Here is a 25,960-nt window from a genome sequence, read left to right as displayed (position 1 = left end):
CTCTCTTTCACGTGCGTAACGTCACTTCCGGTGACGCATTTCTGATCTTCTCGGATTCACTTTCATGTGATAGAGTAAGGACAAGCAGTGGATATATCAGGAATGGGCGTCTGATAGATAAGCGGCGGCCATGTTTTTGGGGTATATATGCCCATAATAGGATGAACGTCATTTTCCAGTAGTTTAAAATGAATAAAACAAAAAAATAAGAGATAAGAACAATTAATACATACATGAGTTGAACGTAAAGTAGTCAGATATGGCCGTAGTAAAAGTGGATGGATTAATTAAAAGCGCATCATCGAGACGCCATCTACGGGGACGAGGGTAAAGTTGTAAAGATCAAGGAGATCAAAGACTCCAGCATTATCTGTCCAGGAGAGGGGTGTAATCCCGGCTTGAGAGGTCTCAGGAATCAGCGAGTGGGATATAAACATCATGTCAATGCGCGAGTATGTGCGGTGCGGGACCGAATAATGGCCCTCATTCAGAGCCACTCGCTAGCGGCAGTACGCTCGTTCCGAGCGATGTTCGCACATCTGCGCATGCGTACGGTTTATAGTACGCATGCGCGAACCAGTCAGTGCGGCCGAAAATCATTTGTACGCAATATAGCGAGTGCCTGCTATTTTGAGTGACAGAATGAGGCGTATGTGGGTGGTAACAGGGGAAGGTGCTTGAAAACGGGGAGTGGAGATCTGTTCGCAGGCGTGCTTAAAGGTCAAAACGGGCGTTTTAAGGGAGTGCATAATTAATACAGCAGCGTCATTGACCACGTCACTTGGTTTTTTTTAACTCAGAACTGCTCGCAAAATAGCGGTTGAAAACACCAACCACAAGAATAGCGAGCAGTTCATACACTGTACGATGTACTCGATTAATCTAATAAATAGCGGACATGACGTATGGTGCGTGCGGCCAGGGGGCGTTTTTATCAAATAAACGAGCGTATGTTTTGCTCGCTCGTTCAGACTTAGAGGTGTGAACAGACTGCAATTTGCGAACGGATCATTTGAATAGCCACCCCTTGTTTTTGAACGAACGACCGCAAATAGCGAACGGCTCTGAATCAGGCCCTATGAGTATAATCACGTGCTTACGAGTTTTTAAGGCGCCAAAAATCATATAACTTATATTGTTTAAGCAGGGAAGATAAAGTCAGTGCGTCCTTGCAAGGAGAAATATTAGATTTATTGGTCGGGGATGGGGATTTATCAAGGGCTGGGTCAAGTGTAACGTTAAAATCTCTGGCTATTATGAGATGATCCTGAACTCGTCGCTCAATGCATCTAAACAATCTAGAGAAAAAGGAACACTGTCCCTGGTTCGGAGCATAAACCGAGACCAAAGTAACTGTAGTGGAGCGTAATGTACCAACAACTATGAGGAAACGACCCTCGGGGTCTGAGAATGTGGAAGAGTGCAGGAAAGGGTAAGGAGATTATGTTTTGAGTGGTTATAATAACACCATTTTTGCTGAAGGAAGGGGTTAGTGCTATTACTGCTAGTGGCTATGCTTCTCATCTATCTTGAGATGATGTTACCCTATACCCGGCAATGTGCGCCCTGTGAATCCAGAAAGGCTTTACAAGATCTGTCCAGGTCAAATATCAATCAATGTGCATCTGCTGACAGAAACTCCCTGCCAGAAGTGTTAGCCTGACAGTTAGGGGAGAGGAACCTCTGACTTATAAATTGAAGGTGAAATGCTTTCAGTATCGCTGCGATATGCAGAACTAACTGACCTGCTAATAAGATATAGTTCCCTTGGGTATTTATCTTGCTTAAGATTAGCTTGTCTATCCCTAAGGAGAGAGCATCACTGGGAGGAGATCTTCTGATAACTCCCTGGCAGGCTTCATGCTCCTCCCCTGCCCCATGTCACTAATTATTTTTCTGCACATGCGCAGTGAGAAAGCCATTTTACTGTACACTATTCACTGGGACAGAGTCTTAGCTGAGCCACTTTTTATTACAATGTAAAGATATTATTTTTTATCTATTATTATAGTTTACGGAGCCAAATCACATTGTTTTTTAAATAGGAATCTTAGTCCCTCAAGTCATCCACAGGATCAAATTTAGAGACCCACACAAATACAAGGGAAAGGGGGGGGGGGGTGGTGTGGTTTCACACACAGCACACTGGGGCACACAACGTGTGTAGTCACCCCTCCGAGGGGCAAACGCAGGAATATTCCAGGGGGGTTTCCACACACACACACACACACACACACATATATACATACACAAACATACATATATATACACACACACATATATATATACATACACAAACATACATATACACACACATATACATATATGTATACACATACATATGTCACACATACCTTACACACAAATACATATGTCACACATACATTACACTTTCCTTGCAGCAACCACGGGGAAGGGACCTGGCAGGCTGGCATCATGTCATTAGGCTCCTCCCCCTAGGGACAAAATCCCGTGATTCGTAGGTCAATCGAGAGGGGGCAGAGCCAAATGACGCAATTCTAACAGAATCGTGTCATATTGGCTTTGCCTCCTTGTTAATAACCCTTGTATTGTGGCAAAATGCTGCGAGGGGGCGGGGCTTAATAACATGGTGTCTGCTCTCGAGGCTGTCAGGGGGGGTTCTGGGTACTCAGAAACCCCCCTGCGTGCGCTACTGCCTCCTTCTCACCTTGCAAAGGTGACAGCAGCAGCTCCCTCCTCCATGGTGCCTGACCCTGCGCACAAGCCAGTGTAGCCCTGCTTCTCTGCTCGGATCACTAAAATTATATGGTATGTCGGTCACTAGAATACTCTGTGTATTGTATATAGGTCGTTACATACAATGTTGTCAAGTTATGGTTTGTAGTGCTTTAAACATGATCTAAAAAAACTGTGGGCTGCTACGTTGTGCGCATGCACGAGACACGGCGAGCGACGGGGAAGCCGTCGCTTGGGGTCTCGCACCAAAGGGGGCGTGCTGTCGATGGTGAGTGAAAGCACGCCCCCTTTGGTGGGCGTGCCAGGGGCGTTGCTGCCCAGATGGAGGCGTCCCCATGGGAACGCTTACCGTCTGGGTCCGGCCCCACTGACATCACTAGTGATGTCAGTGGGAGTGTTTTTGGCTCTGATAGAGCCAAAAGCACTCCGGACTTGCGGCAGCGAGACCCTACCACAAGGGTCTCATCACAAGCCCGATGGTCGTGATGGTCTTGAACATCGCGACCATCTTTTTGGCCGCTCGCATAAGCTGTGGGTGGTCACCCACAGCTATGCGAGCGGCCAGAAGGCCGCTCCAATATTAGGTAGGAGGGCCCTGATTCAGATCAATCGCTCTGGTCAGAGCGTCCGGCTCTGAATCAGGCCCAGAGCTCACAGCCAGTTACCATCTTAGGAACACATTTCAGATTTCTCTTTGGGAAGTTGGGGAATAACGATCAGGAGACAGGACAGAAGAGGTCTCCACCAAAGAGGCCCATTCATGTGTAGACCCAAATAGATCTATCACCAGTTTGTCCAGATAAACAGTAGTGAATTTCTAAGTTCTAATTTTTCCTGAGCTGGGTTAAATATATAAACACACATTTAGCAGGATGCTTGGGAATGCAAAATCATTTTCCATGTTCTGCACAGAAAACCAATTGTCCAACATGCTCTGTAAATTATCCATCAAGCGGTATTATGCAGATAATTAGAAGTAAACTGTATTTTCTTTCTCTAATTTAACACATTCCTACAAAAATGTTTATTCCCAATGGTTACAGACCTGGAAGGTAATTTCATTCAACTCACTTTTTGAGAGGCATCTGATGGATTTATTCACAGGATGAAGAAAAATGATTCTAAATGATTATTGATGAGATAATCAAGATATTATTCTGAACTTTTTGTCCATTAGGTGAACGGCGCTTATCTCTAATAGTAGAAAAACCATAAGCTAATGGCAGAGGTAATCAGACCCTAATGAAGATTGGAGAGGGATAAACATTGTTAAATACTTATTCTTCCAGTGCTTGTAATTGACGGTCAGTTCATCCTGTAATTATATCCCCGTAATCAACAAAAAGAACCAAATGATATGGAGACTGCAAAATGAAATAAAATATAGAATATCTAATCATTTTCACTTTTGCAGATAACCTTTGTATCTATATATTTGCATTTATATATGCTCTGTTTTAATCTAGCTATATGGGGGACCCAGGGGCAGAACTAGCAGCGGTGCATTGCACCAGGCCCGCAGCCGGTAGCTTTATAATGAGTCAGAGGAAGGATATAGTCCAGACGGAGGTGGAGGGGCTGCCCACTGTCAAAGGATTTGATGCCACTACTTTGTGACCGTCACCTGTGCAAAAACCATGGCAGGGTGGTTAGAAGGAGCCGCCACCCTCCCCTTATGTACCAACCATCTCACCATAATGTCAGCCACACAGTTCTGGTGTGGGCCCAGCCCCAGGGGTAAGCAAACTATCATAGTTCATTTGCAAAGTTACTGTATGTGTCTCTCCAACTGGCAGTCAAAATCTCATACATAAGAAGGCTAAATTTTCTGGTGCCACTCCCCTCCCTTCTCTAATTTTCAATTACAATGATGTGAATTATACTGCGGTACTTACTAAGGGACTGATTCAGAGCTGGACGCTAATGCAACCGCAGATGTGATTACTCACGGAATGCCACTACAAAAATAGGCTGGCGATTCCAAAGAGCACCCGAGCATAAGGATGCCCACTTCTGCCTTCCCACATGCATACGTCGTCGCTTAACTATGTAAATATTGGTAACATCGACGCACATCGAGCGGCCATCTTGCCCTTGCGGAAGGACTGACCTGCCACAGAGTTGGCAGCTCTCCTGACATGCAGAGCTGCGTAGGAGATCGCAAGGTCTAATTTATGCACGCCCATGTAACGGCTTTCAGACGGTCAGACACGCCTGCTTTTTTATGACCAACCCCCTATTACCACCCCCAAATGCTGACAGCCTGTCACTCACTTTGCGATGAATTCCTTTGTGCGTCCGTAATAACAGTGCGATCGCTATGAACGTGCAGCGCTGCTTATACGCATGTGCAATGACAAACAATCGCTCGATCTGTGTACATAACCGCCATTGCCCATGTTCCTGTTATGGCAATAATATATTTCCTGCACCCCCTCCCCCATCTACATCGAGAGCCGTTTGCCCCCACTAACAAATAATCCCTGATTGTCCCCTCTCACCCTCTCATGGTAGAGATTACAGAACCCATTGCAACAACCTTCTAGTACCATATGAAATAATTCCGTAACCAGGTTTCATGTAGCACTAGCAGCCCTATGTAAAATACCCAGAAAAAAATAGATGAACGCTTCCTGTTACCTATGGCTCTCTTAGCATTAACATAGAACCTCACAATCATCAGGATTTAGGTGGGCTAGTCTCGATTCTAGGGGACTGCCCTCAATTCCGACAGTGAAGACTATTGTCCAGAATACGAGGTCTGTTTGGAGGTCAGCAGGTTACAGAACCACATGCAAATACCATTGGTAGCTATACATTAGTGTTTTGGAATGAATGGCGACTGGTTATAGGGGTGACCTTCAAAAAGTTAAACTACACCCCTTTAGCATAATGTGACATTTCAGAAGCAAACTTTAAATGCTGGTACTACACTGGATCATCACTCCTCCCACCAGTCACAGCTTAATCATCCATTTTTTTATTTTGTTTTTTAGCAGTTTCAAAAACCTCTACTTGATAAATGTGGTTTCATACATACTTGTAATGGGAAAAAGCACATGAATCTCAATTTGCAAATTTCCCCCTAAGACTACATTTTGAAAATATACAAAGATGAAGAGCACCCTTTGCTAACGGAGGCCCACCACTGATAAAGACTAAGGGGTATAATTACTAAATTGCTGGTTTTTGGAAGTGGAGATGTTGTCCATAGCAACCAATCAGATTCTATTTAACATTTATCTAACACCTTCTAGAACAGAGGTCAGGGAACTTTTTTACCTTTTACCCCAAAATATATTTAGATACGCCGACATTACCCCCTTGATTTGAAGGGAAGAAAATCATATAGTAGTGCCCCCATATAATGCTCCTGTAGTAGTGCCCCCATAGTTATGACCCTGTAGTAGTGCCCCCGTAGTTATGCCCCTGTAGTAGTGCCCCCATATAGGGCCCCTGTAGTAGTGCCCCCATATAGGGCCCCTGTAGCAGTGCCCTCATATAGTGCCCCTGTAGCAGTGTCCCATATAATGCCCTGGTAGCAGTGCCCCTATATAATGCCCCTGTAGTAGTGCCCTCATATAGGGCCCCTGTAGTAGTGCCCCATATAATGCCCCTGTAGCAGTGCCCCATATAATGCCCATGTAGCAGTGCCCCCATATAATGCCCCTGTAGCAGTGCCCCCATTTAGTGCCCTTGTAGTAGTGCCCATATAATGCCCCTGTAGCAGTGTCCCCATATAGTGCCACTGTACTAGTGCCCCATATAATGCCCCTGTAGCAGTGCCCCCATATAATGCCCCTGTAGTAGTCCCCCCATATAATGCCCCTGTAGCAGTGCCCCCATATAGTGCCCCTGTAGTAGTGCCCCATATAATGCCCCTGTAGCAGTGCCCCCCATATAATGCCCCTGTAGCAGTGCCCCCATATAATGCCCCGGTAGCAGTGCCCACATATAATGCCCCTGTAGCAGTGCCCCCCATATAATGCCCCTGTAGCAGTGCCCCCATATAATGCCCCGGTAGCAGTGCCCACATATAATGCCCCTGTAGCAGTGCCCCCATATAATGCCCCTTTAGTAGTGCCCCCATATAGTGCCGCTTGTACAAAGAAAAGAAAAAAACGCTTACCTTAATCCCCGCTCTAGCATCCGCCACCATCCTGTCCACCTGGCTGCTCCTCGGAACTATGGGAGAAATGTCATGACTTTTCTCTCATATAGTGCGCATTGGGAGAGCCGGAAGCTGGAGTTCAAAAGAGAACTCCAGCCTCCGGCTAACGCGGCGCTGCATGGAAGGAGCCGGGCGCCCGCTGGTAATAACATCTCAGCGGGCGTCTGGTTTAGAGCCTCCCTGCGGCGCCGGGCTGGAGGACACTGCACCCAGCGCCAGTGACTTCCATTCCTGAGGGTAACAGACAGACAGCCGGGCATGCAATGATTAATATGCATGCCCGGCTGTCTGTCCATTACCCCCAGGAATTTCGTTTTTATCCCATTTGGGGCAATTTACCCCTGTTCCCCGACCAGTGTTCTAGAAGATAATAGCTAGAATCTGATTGGTTGCTATGGGCAACATCTCCACTTCTAAAAACCTGCACTTTAGTAAATATACCACTAAAGCAAAAATGGGGATAGTGAGTGGTGCTTGCCACTTAGAATAAAGCACCACATAATGCTTCAAAGATCTAGTTATTTGGTTAAAAACATTTTATAATAATTCATAAATTAAACATTCAGCAAACGTTTTATAGAAAAAAACCAAGTTCAACTTAATAATTTGTTACATGGAAAAAAAGAGGGATAACTTCCTCCTAAAGCAAAATAATAGGTCAACTTTCATAATTTCCCAGAGGGTTTTCTGTCTAGAAGGCAAGCAGGGCATTGTAGTTTCACAATTACAATCCTCATGTGAGGTGTGTGGCACGTGGATGACAGACAAGTGACAGTGAGTGACTTCAGCAGTGTAATTGGAAGACAACAATAAATGTCCTGGAGTGCCTTCTCCTACACTACAACCAGCCTGTGTAATGTTTTACGCTAGTAATCTGAAAAGGAATAGTTCCGTACCCTGATGGAATAATGAGGAAATATGATGTCATAGCCACGTGCATTGTAATTGCTTTGAGAATATGACACAGGCACACTTTGTGCCAATTACTGTACAACTGAATGTGGTGCTGTGCTGACACACTAACGTAGGATATATTCCTTTACAATCTTTTATTGAATTTTTTTTTTTGCGATCACGGTTTTCTGGCGTGCTGAAATACATACAGAATCCGTGCCCAGTCACATTTATGCATTTGGTGATTAAGTAGAAAATAAAAGGGTACATTTTTATGTTTTGCCAGTTTGATAGGGTTGGGTACGGGATGCCGGCATTTAGGGATCCCAGCGGTCAGAATCCCGATGCCACCATCCCAACAGGGTTAGAATGCTGACACCCTCAGGTACATAAGCCTGACCTAACCCCTAACCCTCTCTACTAGGCCGAGCCATAACTAGACTTTTTGGTGCCCTGTGCCAGGGAGAGCTTTGACGCTCCTCCCCACATTTTATAAATAGGGACATAAGATAGTGCACCTGAAAAAGGGCCATGGCCTCATGGGGAAGGGCCAGGGAAGAGATAGGGGAGACCAGGAGATGCTGGGGATAAAAAAAGAGGAAGCTACAAGTGAGAATGATAATAAACAGGAAAATTGACAGGCTCAAACTGCACCCCCTGCCCTGCGGTGCCCTGTGCCATGGCACAGGTCGCACCACCCTAGTTACAGCGCTGCTCCCAGGTGCCTAAACCTAACATCCCCCCTAGTGCCTTAAACCTCCCCCCCTAGTGCCTAAACCTAACCTCCGCCTCCTCCCTGCAGCCTAACGCTATCCCTCCCCATAGTGCCTAACCCTAACCCTTTACCCTGAATCTCCCCCAGTACTTACCTTTGGGATTCCGGCGGTCGGTATGCCAGCGCAGGTATTCTGACAAGTGACGGGATTCTGGCTTCTGCATTCTGACCGCCGGAATGCCAGGGGTCGGCATTCTGACCACATCCCGTTTGATATGATAAATGCAACATGCATAATTGGTTCCATAGAGATCAATGTTATTTATTATGCATCTTTTTATTCAGCTTACTTGGATTAGAAACCAATAAAAACAAATGAATATTTTATACACTAGTGCAGAGGTTCCCAAACTCTGCCATTACAGTCCATGTTTTAAGGTTATTCATGCTTGAGCACAGGTGACTTAATTAGTACATCAGTCAATTTGATTTAATGATCTGGACTCAAGCATGGATATCCTTAAAACCTGGACTGTAATGGTGGAGTTTGGGACTTCTGCAATAGTGTGTTTTGCATACATGCCCACTCTACTGAGATGGCTGGGAGTCTCCTGGCCCCCTGGAAAAGTAGGCAAAATTCCCGGTCACCGCCAGAGGGGGGTGGTTATGTGATTCGTGCTGAATCGTGTCATCGTGGCCCCGCCCCTGCTTCACAATGGGGGCAGGGCCACAATGACGCAATCACTCGGTCACACCCCTGCACTGCCCCCGATGCTACATTATTGGTTTGTCACGCCCCCTTCTGCCGCACCCCCCACGGTAGAAGACTAGAAACCGACATTCAACTATCTCTCTCTCAGGAGGAACCTGAATGTTGGTAAGTATGGTGTCATGTCACTGGCATGTATCCCTCTCAAGGAATATGATTCTGCTTTTCAAAATATCAGGACTTCTTTGAGGCAAAATATGGTTCCTGTTCCCTAGTTGGTTCTAGAGTGTGCAGATAAGCTTTGTTTCTTATTTTACTTGTGAACTGGTACAGTTAGTAGTATTTAATTTGAATGCATTTATGGAATTTATTACAGTATATGAGCCTGTGTTCGGCCTGTCATTTATTCTAGAATCAAATAAGTTGAATATGGTTATTACATTAATTATATAGGAAAAGTAACTGCTTGGATCTCTTCCAGAGTCTGATTATTACAGATGAGCTGCACCACATGGTGCCTATGTATGAGTTTCCCACTTGAACCAAAACCTTTTAGGCTATGGAAGATCTTATTAAATTTATCAAATTGGGAATATGCCCCATCTGGGCAGAGCACAAGTTCCTACTCACAGCTACATGGAGACTATTTGATGGATTTGAAGACCCACTGAATTCCTCTGGCTTCCCACACAGGATAGTGGACTTACAGTAAGGACAATAATGCATCACAATATATAGGTCATTATAATAAATAACATACACTAAGTGACAAATACAGTACTAATCACAAACCAATCCAATGGTGTTTATGCAATTAGAAGTAAACAGTGTGGAAAGCATGGTTATCTGTGATGGAACCAGGATAGGGGTGGGGGGAATCAGGACGTTCCTCCTCCCCCTTCTTTCCCGTAACATTTCCCTCCTTCCTACAGCTGTCACCTCTCGCAGAGAGAGCGTCGGTGTGCGGCACGTCAGAGCAGACAGAGAGAGCAGAGACTGCCTCCTGCATTCTCCAATACTGAAAGATGCTAGGTATCCAGTTGCATATTATGCCAATGGTCCATATATGTATGGTGTAGCCATCCTGTTTCAGAATTTGGTAACCTTCTCTCTCATTCACAAATTGGAAAAGAAGAATAGCAGATTTCTCATTCTAGTGAGAAAGTTTGAGGGACAGGACGTCACTTTACTTTCCCTGGATGCAGCCAATTCATGCCAAATACCATTTCTGTTGTGGGTTTTTGAAGCTATCCCTAAGATTCCGAAGGGCTATGCCATAATCATGGGTGATTTTAACTCAGTTCCATACCCTAAACTCGATAAAGCCCCAACTCCACCCCGCTACGACCCATGACTCCTCTGTGGTCTCCTCTATATCTCTATGAAACTTGCTTGATGAATATGATTTATATGATGTTTGGCATTTGCAGTCTCCCACTGATAAGGATTCTACTTGTTTATCTAATGTCCACTACTTATACTTCCATATAGACTTGATTTTACTCAATAAATGGACACTGCAGTATACTCTCAAATCCAAAATATCAACTGTCACATGGTCTTGGGATGAAGTCTTTTAAAACACTGCCTTGACCATGGTGCTTCCCTGAATACCTACTATCCTCCTCTGAGGCCAACTAATCTATGATCAAGGCCATGACCTCTTATCAAGCCACAAACGTCCCTCAAGACAACTCTGACACCACTTACTGATGTGCCCTTAAGGCTATTCTTTGGGATGTGGCCATTCAAATTGGTGCTCGTCTTCATAAGCAATATTTGCACCAACAATCAGAATTGGAAATCCAACTTGCTCAAGTGGAATCCTTATATAGGGCCCATAAGAAAGAATTTGATTCTGTTCGCAATCAACTACAAAATCTATTCATGTCATGTATGAAGAGTGCCCTCACCAAGCTCCAACAAAAATATTATAATTCTGGTAATAAATTGGGTAAACGTCTAGCTCACAGACATAGGTAGCATCAGGCTACAAATAGATTTACATATTCTCTCTTCTCAGCTGGTAAGAAACTCATAAACCCTGCAACTATTGCAAATGCCTTTGTCAAGTATTACAAATCTCATTATAATTTGAACCTTGATAGTTCGACTCTCCAGCCAACTGTTATCTCTATTCAAACCTTCCTTCAAGACCGTTACCTTCCCACCTTAGAGACTGATGACTTGGCTTCCCACAATACGCCCTGGTCAGAACAAGATGACCTGGCTGTCATTAAAGCTCTGCCGGTGGGTACCAAACTTATTGCTAATCACCTATCGCCTCTACTTCCTTGTCTAATGCATCCAGACCAGGTGGGATTCATTGGTGGTAGGCAGGCGTTTGTCTTGCAGCACCAATTCACTGCTGCTGTGCTATGTAGAGCAGCAGCTAGTGCTAACATCAAGACAATTCAAGACAGAGCCCTCAAATAAAGGCAGTTGGGAGGTATGCTGCATTAAAACTTGGGCAATGGTCCTCTGGCCATGACTGAATAGCAAAAATAAGCAGAATATTTTCACTTATTGCAATCTACTATTTTACTTCAACTGCTTTAGGTGGGACTTCCTCCCTTCATGTCAGATGTGACTGTTTCCCCCATGACCCAACATAGAACCTACTGTAATCTAACTTGTAAATACAGTGTCAATGTTTTAGATGCACCAGCTGCATAAGAGACTAACTTAGGGTACCTACTGGTAGCACAGGCTCTGACAAGGACCTCAAGGAATTATTAGGTTAGCAGACAATCCATCATCACTGAATTCCTACCCAAATATTTTTAGTAATTTTGTTAATCTTCGATTGATTTAGGGATCATGCAATCCCATATGGTAGCAGCCACCCCTCTCTGCCAATATATATAAATGCTGACCAGTAAATTAATCTGAAACCTTCAAATAACCCAACAACCCAAAATTATACAAACAGGACTAATGAACACTGTGGGTACTGATTATGGTTTTGTAGCAGACTTGTTAACCAATTACAGTTGTTTTTTATTTATATTTTTGATTTTTTTGCAAATGACAACAAATGTACTTAAAATTTCCTTTGTAGCAGATTTATTTTAAAAAAGTTTGCAAGAATGAGAAATCTAAGTATTTATACAAAGTAGGGGACAACAAAGCTTCTTTCTGAAGAGTAGTTAGGATGGAGATAGTTCAGGGTGCACTGAGTTAACTTCTAACAAGACAAACCCACTTTGACACTGGAAAAAGTGTGAGGGGGCCCAGCTTTGTTAATCACATTAAAGGTCCCATCCAGGACGCAATAGGAACATTCTTGGTGAGCACTGGGAATTGGGTGTGCACTGTATGTTTCAGAGAATGGTGAGAGAGCAGGGATCATAAATCACTGAAGTAGGAGTGGGCGTTTTATTTTTAGCTCTGAACAAGAGGGTGCCAGGAGGACATGGGTACTTTTTGGGGGTATGTGAAAGGGCTCCAGAGTCAGATTAAGAGGTCAGGTTGTCTTTTATTCTATAACCAAATGGCGTTTCATTTAGAAAATCGGTGTACTCATAAATGTTTTCCAGGACATATGGGAATTGGAAATAAATAAATAAATGACTGCCTCCTACAAGTAGGCTTCACATAATGCATATTACATATGTAAAACAAGACGTTGACACAAACGAATATGCTTCTCATTAAATCAGGTTACTAATTAGAATTAGGGCCAATGAGCAAAGTTTTTGTTTGTCTTCTTTTAATTGACGTTATCTAATTTTAATATATTTGAGATTAAAAATTGAGCATATCTTCTCTCACTTTATTGTGGAATCCTCTTTGCTTGTTTGTCAGATTTTTTTATTATCATTGACAAAATTGCTTCTCAGTATTTATTTATATGTACTTTATTTTCTTCAATGTTTGCTTGCAAAGGTTTTGATTTTATGTTGGCTATTTTCTTTCTTTATTTTACATATTGACACATTTAAAATCGTCTGTATTTGAAGTGGCTCCACCGCCTTGACTTAAATACATTTACGGTTTGCATTTTCCCAATTTACATGACAATGTCAATGTCAAGACCCATTATAATAAAGGGTTTAGTACTTGTTTATGTACAAGGTAGCATCCAGTCACCATTCTTCTTGACAGCATGAGTAGAGAGAAATGTGTTGTGGATCCCCAGGATGGTTAATGCACCGCTATAACCTGGGACGAGAGAATACATTGCCTGGAGTTTATGTAGCAGAGGAATCATCGCAATACTACAAGCATTGCACGTCTAGGTAAGCCTGTCATATATAATTTCTATAATGATTAAATAATTATCCTATATGTTTGCAAATTCTTTTATACACTGGTTTACATATTTTCTTTTCTTTACATAAGTCTTTGTTTATGATAAATGCCTCAATTTTACAAAAAACGTATAAGAATATAGAAAATAACATGCTAAACTAAAAAGCAAATCATTTATCAGTTTAGTTTTCATTTATTGTATAATTAACATAGAGTATGTTCATTATATTTTCTTCAAAGCCTTCTTTTCACATTATTGAGAATATTCATTTAAACACGGATATTTGTCAATCATTAAATCCAATGTTTTGCATTATATACAGTATGAATAGGTTTCTAAATCAGGATTAATAATTATGCTTCTTACACCACACACAATGTAAGGTATATTTCAGTAAATGATACTCAAAAGCAATATACTGTATCTTTATCTGTACGTATTATAGTAAGTGTACTTATCATAGATAAATATAGCAAGCCATGCAATATTGTATTTTACTCTGTAATTATGCTTAAAATAAAATGCATTCTAGTATTAAACAATATAACTGGAATACTGAGTACAATCTTACATGGTATGTCTTATTTTGCTAGTGCAATGCTGAAATTATCTATTGCTGCAATCCCAGTGTGTACTATGACAAGTAATTTACTAAACAACAATTACGCAGGCCGATTAAGGTGCCTACTTAATTCTTTTCAACAGCTCATTAATCCTGGTTTATTTATTTTGCAAGAAATAAATAAAAGCCTCTACTGAAATTGTCTGTCTACCCAGGGTACCTAATGGTTTAAATTACTCATTATTGCGCACAATGGGTAAAATAAAGCTTGTTTGAAATAATTAAAGTTAGACGTGTTATTTAATGATCACTTCTTCTAAGACTTGACGTTCCTGTACAATTTAATACTGGAAGAACCTCTTGGTAACACTGGCAGAAAAAAACAATAACACAATATAAAAACTCAGCATATTCTGTTGAGTACACTTAAAGAATTGGCGGTGTGTGAGAGCAGGAGGCCTGGGAGCATACATGCTTCCTTCCACAATTTAAAGTGAAGTTTGTGGGTGGAAATCTGACAGGGTTACATTATGTATTGTTACCGTAGGTGACATTCTGCCTAAGTGGACAGGGCGACTCTTTCATGCTTTGTGATGGTTTATTGTGACTGGGAATCTCATACGGGTGTCAGTGTGGAATTTGCACAGCTGTTGAGAAAGAGAAGATTTCATGTAAAATTTAGTTATTCTACTCAACAGTCGAGTGGCTTTATTTTTTGTGGAGTCACAGTTTTATAAACCACAGCATAACAGCTTTATTTTGCAAACGTTTTAATGATATTCTTTTTGTTTGTTATACTTCCTTTCTGTTTTTCTGGCAATGATTGATTAGAGTTGCTGCTTTATTTATTTGTTTATTCTTGTACACTAAAAAAACCCCCAAAAGTTACTTATATAGCCTATAAAATCACAGGGAACCAATGATATCACAGGCTTCTGAGATGTTGTAATTACCCAGTGAATTCATAGGGTGAGTATAGCAGTGACTAAAAGGAAATAATATAATAATAATAATAATAATAATAATAATAATAATAATAATAAATAAAATATTATTCTCCAATTGCAATCAAAGAGGTCAATCCAATTGATTGCGAAGGGTGCGAGTTGCCGTTGCCACAGTGTTAAAATGCCGGCAACTGCACGGCATCCTTCACCCATCACGGCGCTCGGGGCCCGAATTTGCATAATTTTGCTTGGAGCTTTATGGGGCTGCTAGCATTTTTATGTGAATTCAGGCTGCCATCAAGAGTGGCCGTTATCACGATGACTCGTGTTTAATTGGATTGAGCCCAAATTCTCCAAAAGAGTGTAAAAAAAATAGCCAAAAGACAGAAAATAAATATAGCCTAAATGAGTATTTGAAAAATCTTAAAAGCTGCACCTTGAATCTTTGTTTGTGTATCCAACCCAGAAATCCTGCGTCACTCTACTTCTTACAATGAACTTTATGTTTTTGGGCCTATCTGTATATGGTTTCCGTTTTTTCTTGTTGGAGTTTTAGTGCTTATTTTGTTGGAGACATTACAATTCTTAGCATCAATCTAGTCACTTGTCATGCGCTATTGGGTACTGAGGTGCAGAGCCGTAACTAGACTTTTTGGTGCCCTGTGCCAAAAAGATCATTGGTGCCCCCCCTTCCCCCCATCATTTTTCAAATAGGAACATAAGACACGCACCCGAAAAAGGGCCATGTTCTCATGGGGAAGGTCCAGGGAAGAGATAAGGGAGGCCCAAAGCTGCTGGGGATAAAAGATCTGATCTAAAAGAGAAGGCTACAAGTGAGAATGATAATAATAAGCACAGGCCCGAACAGAGCCCCCTGCCCTGTGACATGGCACAGGTCGCACTACCCTAGTAACGGCCCTGCTGAGGACCCCATGTCATTATTTCCTGTCACTCCTTGCCTGTCACACACATCACACCCGCCGTCCGCCACATGATTGCTCCCATCCTCAGGGCTTTGTCCATTGTATTTGTAACCACCTACTCACTGCTCCCACCCAGCGGTGGCCACGCACTTCCCCAGTGAAGAGGGCAGCACAGGCGGCCAATGACACAATTCGTGTTGAATAGCGTCATTGTGACTCCCCCGTGCCATAATGCCGGTAATCTCGCCATTGCATAGGGACTACAATGATGCAAGGTCCAGGGAAGAGATAAGGGAGGCCCAAAGCTGCTGGGGATAAAAGATCTGATCTAAAAGAGAAGGCTACAAGTGAGAATGATAATAATAAGCACAGGCCCGAACAGAGCCCCCTGCCCTGTGACATGGCACAGGTCGCACTACCCTAGTTACGGCCCTGCTGAGGACCCCATGTCATTATTTCCTGTCACTCCTTGCCTGTCACACACATCACACCCGCCGTCCGCCACATGATTGCTCCCATCCTCAGGGCTTTGTCCATTGTATTTGTAACCACCTACTCACTGCTCCCACCCAGCGGTGGCCACGCACTTCCCCAGTGAAGAGGGCAGCACAGGCGGCCAATGACACAATTCGTGTTGAATAGCGTCATTGTGACTCCCCCGTGCCATAATGCCGGTAATCTCGCCATTGCATAGGGACTACAATGATGCAATCGTATAGTCATACTTCCAAACCCGCCCTCCTCAGCCTCCCTCCGCCTTCAGAACCGCCTCCCCTTAGCCCCGCCCTCCTCCCAGAGGATGCAGCCAAAATGTTGGCAAGTATGATTATAAGCACCACACAACATTAGAAACACCAATACCAAACATGTTAGAAGATTAAAAATAAAGTAAGAAACAACGTAAAGCCCTTCAACTTTAAAAGCAAATCCCAAAAAATTTTGCAATAGACCAAATACCTTGTTTTGGTAAACATCACAGAACATCAGAAGTTTGGGGTAACCAATATTTAAAAGAGAACTCAAATTGCCTAGCAATCATCTTCCCGCATTTCAGTAAATTTGAAGAACAGGCTCATGATACCAGCAGGGCCGCTATTAGAAATAGCAGGCGTCAGAACTAAGGGGGTGCGTAGCCAGGTTCCGTTTAGATTATCATGCCCCCTCTGAAAATGATGCAGCCACAGGCTGCTAGGATGGGCATGGTCATATCATCTTAGGAGCGTAGCTGTGGCTTGCTCAGGTACAACTTCTTAGACAGTCCCAGGCCTTAGTACTTTATACCTGCTTCCCACCCTTCTGGTGCTCCTGCATGCCAACAAGCAATGCAATAATCTTCAATACAACTTGAACAACCACACAAATGGATGCAAAGTTCCCGGTTTTCTCAGGAAAGTCCTTATTATTCACCAAAAATATTAAAATATTCACATTACTCCTAGAACCCAAATGAAACAGAATGCATTGTAAAGTTTCTTCCAACAGTTTTACCTTATATGGGGCCTAAAACAAAGTACAGGGTGGATTTAGGTTTAGGTTACATGGATATACCAATATTTTATTCTTAAAATAGGGGAGAGTTTATCCTATAGGGCACAATAACAATACCTCCCAACTGTCCTGATTCCAGAGGGACAGTCCCATTATTCCGGCACTGTCCCGCTGTCCCACCGGCGAGTCATATTGACTGGCGGGTGATCGGAAGGTTGGGGACACTCAGGCACCGCCGCAGCTCTGCTCTGTTAAGCAGAAAGCAGTGGTGCAGTGAAGCTGAGTGGATGCCGGACTCATGCACAGGGCATCCATTTAGTGCAGGGAGAGGGCTGGGGCCAGGCCAGCAACTGACGGAGTAAAATGGGAGCATGACTTGCGCCCATGCCCCAAAAAACACATCACCCACGCTCTTTTTATGGACGCGCACCTTAGGCGCGTGCAGAGGTCACGACTACAGGATCAGAAATGTTGGGAGGTATGCAATGGTATAGCTATTCGTGCAAAATGTGCACTGTATTGTCATATATTGCAGCATTTCATTCAGTCCGGGTTACTGTACCTGGGAAGTCATTTGGAAGTAAACCAGGAGAAAAAGGGCTACATGCTAGAAGGCATAGGATAGTACACCAGTCATTCTTTAATAAAATGACTAAAGTGCAATTAGCAGTTGTCTCCTGTAAATCATCCTTTACAGAGAAGAGAATTAACATTGTCTGGCAAATCTGTTCTGTTATAGTATAAGGCCCCAGGTGCTTAATTCAATATGCCATGAATGGCCTAATCTACATCAGAGAAGATTCTCATCCAGTGCAAACAACTGTGTTCTGTATTGATTGAGGGTGTAACTGAAGCTCACACTTGTATGTTTAGACAACATAAAGGCTTAGTGCCGAAAATACCCTCTCTGTGTGGAGTTTGTATGTTCCTACCAGATATGTGTGGGTTTCTTCAGAGTTCTCTTATTTACTCCCACAATCCAAACACATACTGGTAGATTAATTAGCTTGTGACAATAAATGAAACCAAATATGTATATGTACCCATGTGGTAAAGAATACAGATTGTAAACTCCTTTGGGACAGGGAGTGATGTAAATGATTCAATCATTAAAATCAAGATAAAAGTGCTATGAAATATGTATGCACTATATAAATATTGGTTAATAAATAAATCGGCTTATATAATACAGATGAATGTTTGGTACATTGTTTTTTTTTTTACACACTATGGTTCTAGCATTAGATGTAATAAAGCTGAAAAATTGTCTAAATAGCATTTTACTTAAAGTAGTATTTTCTATGAATTTACAAAATCAAAAAAATTAAAAAACAAACAAAAACTATACAAAAAACACCTCAGTTATTAATATATTGGATACAACAGCTATGCAACCATTGTCATTTGCCAAGCGTCCTGCTGTATGTGCAGCTACCAACGTTCCTGAGACACTGAAAGTGGCCAATCCCAAGTCAGCAGCTCAAACCCATAACATTTCCTACAGTGTCAAAAAAAGTTAAATAATACAGAAAAGCTAATTTTCACATATTCCTACTTCCTGCAGCTTTTTTTCTAGTATGTGTCTAGTTGAGGAACATAAAAAGTGAACTGTGGTTTCCACATTTCTCTTGTGCACAGCACTGGAGATGAAAGATGTATGAGCACATCTCTTGATTAATTGATTAATTTGTCAGGGACCCGCATGGACTCTGCTGAAAACGGCCATCCAAAAATGGCCGCCGCCAAGGAAGAGACAGATGCTAGAGGTCCTACTGGACCACTAGTGTCTGTTAGCAGAGCGCAATGCACACAGCGTTCCTGGAAGTGCCGGGAACGCTGGCGCTGCAGGGAGAGGATGCTGAGAGCTGCATCTTCTCCCTTCAAACCCCCCTGGAAACGAGCATAAACCCCATGGCAATGAGCATGTAACTCCTGGCAATGAGCATGAAACCCCTGGCAATGAGCATGGAACCCCTGGTAACAAGCATGAAATCCCCTGACAACAAGCATGAAACCCCCTGGCAACGAGCATAAACCCCATGGCAACGAGCATAAACCCCATGGCAACGAGCATGTAACTCCTGGCAACAAGCATGAAACCCCTGGCAACGAGCATGGAACCCCTGGTAACAAGCATAAATACCCTGACAACAAGCATGAAACCCCCTGGCAACAAGCATGTAACCCCTGGCAACGGGCATGAAACCCCATGGCAACGAGCATAAACCCCCTGGCAACGAGCAGGTAATTTTAAAGTAATTAGAAGCATTACTGTGGGGCATAAAATGGTGTCGGGCAAATATGTAAGTGGCACTTTGGTAATAGGCATTACAGTGTGTGGCATAATGTGTAATGGGTATTATGATGTGTGGAATAATGTAAGTCACTATACCAGGAACGTCTGAGTAGTGCACTGCCTTATTGAGGAGCAAGGACAAACTCCAGGTATATGAAAGGAGGGGGCGCAAAATTGCTGCCTTGCACCCGGTGACAGTTTCGGCCCTGCTGGCATGGGCTACCTTTTGATTTATACCCCTTTTACACCGGAGCTAAAACCCGGGTTTTTGAAGGGTTAACCCGGGCAGCTCCCTGGTGTAAATGGGGAGAGAGTTGGATTGCCGGGTCGAGTGACCCGGCAATCCAACCCAGGTAACTAGCAGGGTTTAACATGGGCGTAGACCTTGAAACCCTGCTGTGAGAACAGCGCACTCCTGGTCACGATGACCTGGAGTGCGCTGCTAGCCGGCCGATTGGTCTGGCTTCAGTGGCGCTTGGAGATGACGTCATCTCCAAGCGACCACTTTCACTCCGCAAAAGCCGGGTCTATGCAGACCCGACTGCGGTGTGAAAAGGCGCTGACTCGGGAATATCCCGAGTCGGCGCCGGCAAAATTCCGGGTCTGATCCGGATAGGAACTTTGTTCCAACTCCAGGTCAGACCCGGAATTTAGGTGGAAAAGGGGTATTAGTTACCTGCCTGTGCTTGTGGAAGCATGGAGGTGAAACCACAATGCTTTCAATTAACCCCAGGCCAGTTGGCAATAGATGATATAGATAATGAGTCCACTCCACACCAGTAAAAATTCTGAGAAGAGGAAATTTCACAAAAACCAACGTGATGGTCTATCTGTCCACAAATATATTAGATGACCCTATGTTGGTATTGCACCCAAAAGAATTGTGTGATATACATATATATTTTTATTGCATGAAGGCAAAAAAGTCAAAACCTGTTTTTTTCGGGCACTCTTTGATTCTAATGTTATGATTATCTGATGTAATGAATGGATGTATAGTAAATAAAATGTAACTTTTAATGAAAAACACCTTAAAAAGGAGTAGAACGAGGTATACTCTACTTACAAACAAACAAATAAATTCATATACAGTATGTGTCAAATCACACCATATTAATCAATTTAATTCTTATATCTGTCAAATCACATCATAGATGCAAATTTCTCTGCGAAAATATATCGTATGTATCCCTGATTGACACCTCCAATAGTCAATAACTTGCAGGGAAAATAATACCCCTTTTCCACCTAAATTCCGGGTCTGACCCGGAGTTGGAACAAAGTTCCTATCTGGATCAGACCCGGAATTTTGCCGGCGCCGACTCGGGATATGCCCGAGTCAGCGCCGCTCACACCGCAGTCGGGTCTGCATAGACCCGGCTTTTGCGGAGTGAAAGTGGTCGCTTGGAGATGACGTCATCTACAAGCGCCACTGAAGCCGGACCAATCAGCCGGCAAGCAGCGCACTCCAGGTCATCGTGACCAGGAGTGCGCTGTTCTCATAGCAGGGTTTCACGGGCTTCGCCCGTGTTAAACCCTGCTAGTTACCTGGATTGGATTGTCGGGTCACTCGACCCAGCGATCCAACTCTCTCCCCTTTTACACCAGGGAGCTGCCCGGGTTAACCCTTCAAAAACCCGGGTTTTAGCTCCGGTGTAAAAGGGATATTACACACACCATTATCCTATTCTAGAAGCCAAATGAGTGCATAAGTATTAACCACAAAGTATATATATAGGACCCGGAGAGCATAATAAAAAAAAAATCATTAAATACATTTGTATATAATTATGCCCTTAAGTACATCCTAGCAAGAAATAGTGAGATGTATGTAGTTAGAATACAAAGCACCCACAAATGAGGATATCGATACTAATTAGTGTTACACATATTACTTAATTTCCAATTGCTGAAACTCCACAGTTCAAATGGTCTAAGATCAGCTAATTGGCTAATTAAATCTCCTATTATTCATAATATCCACCTCACAGGAGATAGTATCACAGTTTAAATTGCAGGCATGTGACAAATGATTGATCTGCAATATTCTCTCTTCTTAGATAGGAGAACTGCAGCTGTATACCTTTTGATTAATAAGTTAAATAAATAACAGATTATAATGCTGCAGTGTAAGTATCTCATATAGGGGTCTATTTACTAAGCAGTGTTAGGAGACAGAGTGAAAAGTGATAAGAAAGTGATAAGGTGCCAGCCAATCAGCTCCCAACTGTAATTTTTCAAACACAACCTGTGAGATGATAGTTGGGAGCTGATTGGCTGGCACCTTATCACTTTCTTATCACTTTTCACTCTGTCTCCTAACACTGCTTAGTAAATAGACCCCATAATCACTAAACACACAAAATGTCTATGCAGTATCTGCATGAATACACTGTATTTTACAGCTATAGACATTGATCCAACATAATGAGTGTCAGTAAGGAAATGGATTTGATAGAAGGAAGAAAAGCCCTAGGTAAAGATAGTGTTAATCCACTTGTGCACTTTCACCTGTCTGAATCATCGAACAGGGATGAGAGAGTGGGGAACACAGTACCATGGAGAAACAGCAGTGAGAGCACTTCTGCTGTCTGGGCACCTAGCCGTGTATCTCCCCTGTTGCCAGAGTGTGCATTACAGGAGAGAACACAGACCTAGTCCAGATGAGAGAGCGCTGTTGGCAGTGAAAGGAGATACCTCCGGTCCACAGTCCATGGATCATGTGTGGCTGATTAGTGTGTGAATGTAGCTGCTGAACAACAGCAGTCCGAGTAGTAGTCCGTGGATCATGCGTGGCTGATTGGTGTGTGAATGTAGCTGCTGAACAACAGCAGTCCGAGGAGTAGGACGAGCGTTTTGCCTCTGAAGCTTGGTCACCTGATCGCCATCAGGAGACCTAGCTTCAGAGGCAAAACGCGTGTTCTACTGAGTTTATACCTAAATTCCGTAGGTTGGAACAGGGGCCCTGATTCAGAGCCGGACGCTCTGACAGAGTGCTCGCTCTGAATCAGGGCCGTCCCTCCTCCTTTTTGGAGCGGCCTCCTGGCCGCTCCCATAGCTGTGGGTGACCACTCACAAGACCATCGCGACCATCGGGCTTGCGACGAGACCCTTGTGGTAGGGTCTCGCTGCTGCAAGCCCTGGAGTGCTTTTGGCTCTATCAGAGCCAAAAGCACTCCCACTGACATCACTAGTGATATCAGTGGGGCCGGCCCCAGACGGTAGGCATTCCCATGGGAACGCCTCCGTCTGGGCAGCCACGCCCTCGGCACGCCCACCAAAGGGGGCGTGCTGTCAATCACCATCGACAGCACACCCCCTTTGGGTCTCGCGCATGCATACGACGGAGCCGCCTCCGTCGTGCGCATGCGCACTTGGGCAACATCGACCCACTTGCGAGCGCTCAGCGCTCGCGAGCGGGTCTCAATCAGGCCCAGGGTTCCAAACCGGATCAGGCCCGGAATTTAGCCGGCGCCAAGCCAGGATTTTCCCGAGTCGGCGCGGTTCACACCGGAGCCGGGTCTGCAGTGACCCGGCTTTTCCGGCGTTGAAGTGGATGCTTGGAGAAGACTGAAGCCGGCCAATCAGCAGGCATGTGGCACGATCCAGGTCATCGTAACCTGGATCGTGCCATTTACACTGCAGGGTTTCGCGGGTTATTCCCGTGTAAAACCCTGCAAGTTACCTGGGTTGGATTGCTGGGTCACTCCACCCGGGAATCCAACCCTGTCCACTTTTACATCAAGGAGCTACCCTGGTAACCCTGCAATAACCCGGGTTTTAGCTCTGGTGTAAAAAGGGGTATTACTTATTTAACTTATTAATCAAAAGCTATATGGCTGCAGTTCTAATATCTAAGAAGAGAGAATATTGCAGATCAATCATTTGTCACATGTATGCAATTTAAACTGTGATACTATCTCCTGAAATGTGGATATTATGAATAATAGGAGATTTAATTAGACAATTAGCTGATCTTAGACCATGTTTACATAACTAAACGAATTTGAACTGTGGAGTTTCAGTAATACCTCTTTTCCACCAAAAACCCAGGTCCGACCTGGGTTTTTGGACATGGTTCCAACCCTGGTCAGACCCATTTATACCCCTTTTACACCAGAGCAAAAACCTGGGTTTTTGCTGGGTCTACCCGGGTCGCAGCTCAGTGTAAAAGGGTCCCTGAAAAATAACCTGGGTCAAGTGACCCTGCAATCCAACCCAGGTAGCTACCAGGGTTGGACCCAGGATGGACCCAGGTAATGGTGCAGTGTAAACGGTGCAACCCAGGTTATCTGACCTGGATCATGCCTAAAATGAGCTGATTGGTGGTTGTGGAGCATTCACCTCCCACTTTTTATGACCTCAGAGGTTTAGCAGGGCAGACCTGAGTTCAGTGTGAACAGGGCTGACCTGGGAGTAACCCAGATCAAAGGTGCAGTGTAAATGGGTCTGACCTGGGTCTGACCAGGGTTGGAACCATGTCCAAAAACCCAGGTCGGACCTGGGTTTTTGGTGGAAAAGAGGTATAACACTGCACCTTTGATCTGGGTTACTCCCAGGTCAGCCCTGTTCACACTGAACTCAGGTCTGCCCTGCTAAACCTGTGAGGTCATAAAAAGTGGGAGGTGAATGCTCCACAACCACCAATCAGCTCATTTTAGGCATGACAAAGGTCGGATAACCCGGGTTGCACCGTTTACACTGCACCATTACCTGGGTCCATCCTGGGTCCAACCCTGGTAGCTACCTGGGTTGGATTGCAGGGTCACTTGACCCAGGTTATTTTTCAGGGACCCTTTTACACTGAGCTGCGACCCGGGTAGACCCAGCAAAAACCCAGGTTTTTGCTCTGGTGTAAAAGGGGTATAACTGGAAAATAAGTAATATGTGTAACACTAATTAGTATCGATATCCTCATTTGTGGGTGCTTTGTATTCTAAATATATACATCTCCTATTTCTTGCTAGGATGTACTTAAGGGCATAATTAAATACACATTTATTTAATACATTTTTTTATATTATGCTCTCCGGTTCCTATATATACTTTGTGGTTCATACTTATGCACTCATTTGGCTTCTAGAATAGGATAATGGTGTGTGTCATTTTCCCTGCAAGTCATTGACTATTGGAGGTGTCAATCAGGGATACATATGATATACTTTTGCTGAGAGATTTGCATCTATGATGTGAATTGACACATATAAGAATTAAATTGTTTAATATGTTGTGATTTGACATATATATGAATTTGTTTGTTTGTTATACCCTTTGCACACCAGAGCAAAAACCTGGGTTTTTGCTGGGTCTACCCGGGTGGCAGCTCAGTGTAAAAGGGTCCCTGAAAAATAGCCTGGGTCAAGTGACCTGGCAATCCAACCGAGGTAGCTACCAGGGTCGAACCCAGGATGACCTGGGTAATGGTGCAGTGTAAACGGCGCAACCCGGGTTATCCGACCTAGGTCATGCCTAAAATGAGCTGATTGGTGGTTGTGGAGCAGTCACCTCCCACTTTTTATGACCTCACAAGTAAAGCAGGGCAGACCCAGGTTCAGTGTGAACGGGGCTGACCTGAGAATAACCCAGATCGATTGTGCTGTGTAAACGGTGTCTGACCTGGGTTGGAACCATGTCTGAAAATCCAGGTCGGACCCGGGTTTTTGGTATAAAAGAGGTATAAGTGTAGTATACCTCTTTCTCTCCTTGTTAAGGTGCTTTTCATTAAAAGTTACATTTTATTTACATTCATTCATTACATCAGATAACCCTGTACAACAAATTAATATTTTTAATTTGCTTCCTTTCTAAAAATAGTCATACATTACTAATTTGAGGTCAAGAAAAACTAAAAAGATTTCAGAATGTTTTTACTAGCTCTATTTTTTTGAGCTACACTACTTGCACTATACTGTATGTACATTAGTAATATAGTCATAGTGAAAAGCTATTTTAAAATAATCTGATATTTTCTTGATAGAAAATAAATAACAGTTGTTTTAATTCAATCAATCACAAATACGAACACAAAACGAAACAAACATACAGCATACGATACAAACATACAGCATACGAAACAAACATACAGCATAGGAAAGTACTATCTAATATAGTGGCCTATTCATGGGGGTGTTTTCTCTTTGCTTGTCGCTTGTACTCCTCTTCTGGGGCATTTCTTGTCACTGTCCAACAGTAGTGATCACCTACCCTGATATCTTTGTTCCATTGCTGAAATGTCTTGGTGGAATCGCTGACTGTACCTGTCACTCAGTGTACCACAATTAT

The sequence above is a fragment of the Taudactylus pleione genome, unplaced genomic scaffold (genome assembly GCF_031769625.1).
Source record: "Taudactylus pleione unplaced genomic scaffold, aTauple2 ptg000518l, whole genome shotgun sequence".
Classification (NCBI taxonomy): domain Eukaryota; kingdom Metazoa; phylum Chordata; class Amphibia; order Anura; family Myobatrachidae; genus Taudactylus; species Taudactylus pleione.
The sequence above is the reverse complement of the archived record's forward strand: the minus strand, read 5'-3'. Positions refer to the sequence as shown.